At 27.2% G+C, this 5,899-nt stretch overlaps 1 long non-coding RNA gene across 2 annotated transcripts; it reads right to left on the reverse strand.

Annotated features, from left to right (window-relative positions):
* Positions 1 to 220: 220 nt before the first annotated feature.
* LOC135144961 (uncharacterized) lies at positions 221 to 1,364 on the reverse strand. Of its 2 annotated transcripts, XR_010283279.1 has the most exons (4): positions 1,029 to 1,364; positions 799 to 972; positions 568 to 733; positions 221 to 517 (listed from the first exon to the last, which is right to left on the reverse strand). It is a non-coding gene; the product is annotated as an uncharacterized LOC135144961 (long non-coding RNA). The 2 variants fall into 2 exon arrangements; XR_010283278.1 differs by having other exon boundaries at positions 221 to 733.
* Between the last annotated feature and the right edge of the window lie 4,535 nt (positions 1,365 to 5,899).

The following is a 5,899-nucleotide window of genomic DNA, read 5'->3' on the forward strand; positions in this document are numbered from 1 at the left end:
TTTACAATATTTACTTATAAAATAAAAGATAACGCTATCTTTTGCCTTAATAATATTTTTTTTTGCTAGACTCCAATACGTTTGCCACTTGCCCGCTTTAGCAAATGGCGTAAGGATGTGTTAAGCTCCCGCAGCTATGAAATTAAATCTAAACTCATCCTGTATATAATTTAATTTATCTTAAAATTAATTAAATATCACAGTTTAATATATCCTAACTATTGGTTTTTATTACTTCATGTAAAAATCTGTCAACTTAAAAGTGCTTTCCGTTGATCCGTTTGGTTTCGCTGTTGAATTTTTATGCAGAGCGCGTCCGTCGCCAAAAGCAAAGGGAACGAGCTTTTCATAATATTTAAAATATCTGCGAGACTTTTTACGAAGCTGTTTACTTGATTAAAGTAAGCTGTCACTGCTAAGCAGCAACCGAACACGTCAAGACTAAAAAGTACAAATAAATTACTTTTAAAAAGTGTTACAAAAAAAGATGGGCCTTCTCCGCCAGTTTTTAAATGACCTTTGTAATTTTTATAGGATATACAAAGAATGCTAATTGAAAAAAGTAACTCCATTGAAAATAGTATGGCCCAAGCTAATATATGTGCTTTGTGAATTGCGTCATTTTCAAGCATTCTGGTTTGAAATCTAACAAAACTTATATATATTCTCCCTCCAGAAAAGGCTAACGTTGCAAAAGTTAGCAACCATTTAAGTAACTTGATTCTTTTCGAGCCTAGAAAATTGTTAGAAAATAAAGAAAAAATAACCCTAATCAAGGTATTACAAGTTAAGGAAAACCTGGTGTTAGTACTGCTTTTAATTTAAGGTAGTTGCAATACAATATTGTAAACTCAAAAAAAATCCAAAATGGTTCCACGGTGAAATAGGAATAGTATATAAATTTGCTATACGTAATATCCGGGCTATACGGCAACACACTATAAGTAGAGGTCAGCCACGCTCCGATAAAGCCTATACTCACAGCAAAGAATCTCAAACGATGAAACAAATTCAACTACAGAAAGAACCATAAACAGAAGCAAAAAGTAAGAGATTCCAGTAGATCCCTTCACCTTCCACTTTAAAATGCATATTGCTTACGTAGAGGAGCTGAACGAACATCAAAGCTAAATACGCATTTGGTGAGCCCACTGAATCCACATTTTGTAGTTGTACATTCGCTTCAGGAATTTCCTTAGTATTATGAAATTTCATAGGAACGAAACACAGTCGACTGAAAAAAAAGAGGCGAGTTTAGATGGGGGGAAAACTTGTATTTATATGCTTTTCTGCCAAACCTGTTCTGTAAATACTTTTTATTATATATATTTTATGTATGTTAAAAAAATAGCCAAATATGCTCGGCTCCGATTTTAAAGTCTTAAGAAGCTTTTTATATTTTATATGACTAACAAAGGCCCCATCCAGTTCATTTTTTTTCTAGTTCTTCCCTCTAAAAAGTATTATTGATAGTAAAAAAGAAAGTTTTGTTACAATACCAACAGCCAATTGCAAAGTAGGTAAGGGCATTTCTAAAAGGTATGAACTGTTGATGCGTTTTTACGATTTTACTCTCAACGCTGGGAAGGAATCGCTAGTGTAATTTTTCACCAGAAAACCGGTGCGTTCTATATTTTGGCTAGACTTATAATTAACCTTCTTTTATTTTTATCTTCAATTTTTTTTAGATACATGTGTGTGTATATAAGTGGACTCTCCACTGACTTTTTAATATATAGCTAAATTTAAATAAAAACCAAACACTAAATTCGAAGCTTGTTAGAAAAGAGAGAGTTGTTAGCAATCTTATGGTAGAAACGCTTTATCCCTGTTTTATCATCTTTAATTTATTTAGTATTGCTTGCCGAGCCATTATTTTAATAAACATGCTACTATATTCATACAGCAGAACAAGTTATTTTTATAAACTATTTATAAACATGAATGCTTATTAACATTGTGGTTTATCAAAACTTTTACTTATTGCCTTTGACTAGCTGGCTATGTACGGGCTTACAATCGGTATAAAATAATTACCGCTAAAAAGAATTGGTAAAATCGTGAAAATCTTGAAAGGTTTCAAATGTGGATTTGAAAATGCTTTAAATTATGTCTCCTTTCCTTATTTGGAGTTTCTCTCGAATTATTTTAAATGCACATTACTGGCTTCTAGTTAAGTTTATTTTTTATTTTTTTATTTTTTTAGGTTTTATAAGAACTAATGTATACCCCTGGAGTAGGAGGCAACTATTTTACTTAAAAAACTTGCTAATAAAGTATTATAAGTAAAATAATGACTGCTGATATTTTTTATTCCTAGAAACGCTCAATGGAACTCTTATTCTCTTTTTTAAGCTAGAGGTCTTAATTTTAATTATTCCAAAAAAAAAAGGAAAAAACATATATAAACAGCTTCTTTGACAGCTTTAAAAATAGTATTGCGTTTTAAAGCCTTACAAAGTAACCGCAGAGGCAATATCAGTGAAATATGAATTATTTGTTATTCACTGACAAAAAAATACTCCGATTAAATTGAACACTGTAAACAACAATAGATAAGAAATCTCGCCTCTTTCGAATAATACATTAAAATACCGGTTAAGGTTAATTAGGTGTTATATTATATGATTGAAGCCCATTTTTGAAAGCTAATGAAAGGCATAAAAGTTATTATCGTGTCAGGGAGAGCGTATTTACTTCATTATGGAAGGATTTCTTACAAAAGAAATAAAAAAAAAAAAGTGGAATGGAAAAATTTAAGTTTCAAGAACGGCTAAAAAAGGTAGTATAAAGAAGACTCTTATCATGAAAACTCATTTTTAGTAAAGTTAATAATTGTTATAAGTAAATATTTAAATTAAAACACCTATCTGAAAAAAGAAAGATCTACCTTTTTAGTCACGACCTTTATATAAACCTATCAAGATTTTATATATATCTCTTTAAAAAGCTACTTGAATACGACCCGAAATTTATAGTTTTTGTCTAGCCCGGACTTTTATTCCTTTTAATTTCGTAGTTCGGTTTAAATATTAAATAGCTATATAACAATACAAACCTAAAGTAAAGAAGCTTTCAAGAAGTTAAGTTTTCCACTTATATACTCTTTTAGCTAAGTCAGAGGGTGCAAAAGCAACGACAATGTAAGTTTATCTTATAATTTCATTTGTCATTTAACAATTGCATTTTACTGCAGCAGGTTTAAAAACAAGACTACTAATTATTTAATTATTTCATTTCTTTGATTAACCATTTTTTTTATAAGATTTGCAGACTCGCTGAGACCAGACTCATGAATTAAAATAAGAAGCAGTCTCCAAAATAATTTATAAAGGCGAATACAACATACAAGCTATTTATTATAAAATTGGTTAATCAAAGCAGCAAATAAAAATTTAGATAGATCAAGTACGAACTCAAACTTATTTCCTACTTATTCCTATGTTTAATTGTATCAAATATCCTAAAAAACGAAATTTAATATAGTTTGTGACAATATTGTATATTATTCAGATTTTTACAAATTATAAGGAAGGGTTCAAGGCCCGGTCATCTAGATTTTACTTTACAATAGAGTTAAAGATCAAGAGTGTCGAAGATTTCAAAATGATATAAATTTTTAAAAAAAAGAAGTACTAACTATTAAACTTTCTGCAGGTGCATCAGCACTTGTAAAATTATAAAAACCTAAAATCTTAACCTCAAGGTGGGTTTCATATATAGCAAATTCTAAAGTTTACTAGCAACGTTGCAGTAATAAGGTAAAACGTAAAGTTGTTAATAAGTAAATATTATTCGTCTAATAAATTTAGCAAAGCGTATCAATACAAAAAGTTCACCGAGTCGTTGAGAATTAGTATACTAAATTACGTGTAATTTTATGCTTCTAGTCTATTCTATATATATGCTTATCGCTTATACTATGTTTAATAAAGTAACTTCCTTTAAAAAAAATGATCCCGATGCTAATTTTTATTAATGCTCTACACAAAAATATTAACTTAGCTAACTAAGCGAATAACCTTTTTTAAAAAAAATATTTTCTTTATTAATAAATATCAAAAGTTTATTAAAGCAAAAAAAAATATTAAGATTTTAACATTTGCATTTTATCTTTTTTTAAAAGCAACTACTAATCCCGCAATTACAGAAGTGAAAAAGAAAACTATTGTAAAAAAAAAAGTTAATTTAAAATAATAACTAGTTTTTCTGCTATTATAACACCTGTAAATATTAACACAACAGCTACGCCGGTGATGTCAACTTTCCTTCTTAGAATATTATATTTCTTCATAATCTTATAACATGCAGCCCTAAAAAAATATATATATAGAATCTATTAATAATAAATCATGAAACAAAAAGGAATTAATAAATGATAGTGAGAAAAATACTTTAACATAAAAAAACTCTTAATAAAGGAAATGATAATGAAAACTATGAAATATATATCTTTACAATTAAATATAATTACTGGCGAAAATAACAAACAATAAAAGTAAAAATCTCGATAATAACATATTTAATACTTAATAATTAATATAAGCAAAACTGAAATATTATATTTATAAGCGTTTACTGACAAAAAATAACATAGCAAAAGTTAAAGACCTCGTTAATATAATTAGGTTTCAAAGTTTGTGGGAAAAGAAAAAGACAGGCCCAAAAAAAAACAATAAATCGAGACCTCTAGTGAAGAGCATCCACTACTTAATATGAAAAACTAGCAATAAAAGAAAACTTTAATTGATGAAAAACTCACGCAACAAAATTAAGGCTCACAGCTAATAAGGGCTTAACTTTTGCAAATTTTTACTTTTGTTAAATTTTTTTTACTAAACGGGATTTTATTATTATATTAATAAAAATTACTAAAAAAGAATAATTTAGTAATAAATATTATTAAAATATGGTAATGTGCACTCTGCTTTATGATTGCGTAAGAGTGAAACGTTGAAAAAAAAAGCTACTCTTAACACCTGTCGCTGTACTTTTTATATATACGATATATTAAATACTAATAATAATAGTTAATGAAATAATAAGAAATGGAGTAAAAATAAAACATACATATATGAATTAGTATTCTTTTAAAAAAAAATAAAAAAAAATATATAGTTATTTAATAAGATAATATTACTATAAATAAAACGAAGTTAACTTAACTTTATAATTATTTCAAAAAGAAGTAATAATAAACTAAAACTAATAAGCTTTATGACTATTTGTGTAATTGTTATTTGCTGATGCGCTTTTAACAGTTCTTTTTTTTTATATATTCCTCATGTACCTTATTTGCTTTTTATTAGTTTATTATTTTTCATCTATTAGAATTGTATAATATATAATGTTATTAATCCTTACGAACGATAAATAAGTCCTTAGTTATGCAAGTTTGTTATTTCAGTTCGGCTTCTGTTGATAATCAATTTAGCCTTATCTAAATTAGTAAATATATTGTGTATTAAAAATAATATTACTCGAATTAAATAATGCTATTTTCTTGGATAGCCTTAAGTATTATCCTAAAAAGCTTAGGTACTGACTGTAATAGAAATAATTTAACACCAATAAATTAAACTGATCAAGACAACGATATGTGAAGTCTTTGCTCAAAAGTTTTAGATTGAGGGCACCTTAATAATTTTATTTTTTCAAGTTAACTTACGGTAGGCTAGACTTTGAATTTGAATTTGAATTTTTAATTTATATAAAATAGAAAACTGTTTATAACTAAGTTGAACGTATATATATTAGTACAAAAAACACTAACAATTTAGAAAAGCAGCTTTCGTAAATTATTATATATTCGACTATCAAATAATAATCGTCTAAGAAATTAAGTTGTTTTAAATTTTATAACTTATTCTGTGGTTAAGTACAAATTATTAAATGGTAC

The sequence above is a fragment of the Zophobas morio genome, unplaced genomic scaffold (genome assembly GCF_036711695.1).
Source record: "Zophobas morio isolate AGI-343-1 ecotype UQ-CSIRO unplaced genomic scaffold, CSIRO_AGI_Zmor_V1 ptg000114l, whole genome shotgun sequence".
Classification (NCBI taxonomy): Eukaryota; Metazoa; Arthropoda; class Insecta; order Coleoptera; family Tenebrionidae; genus Zophobas; species Zophobas morio.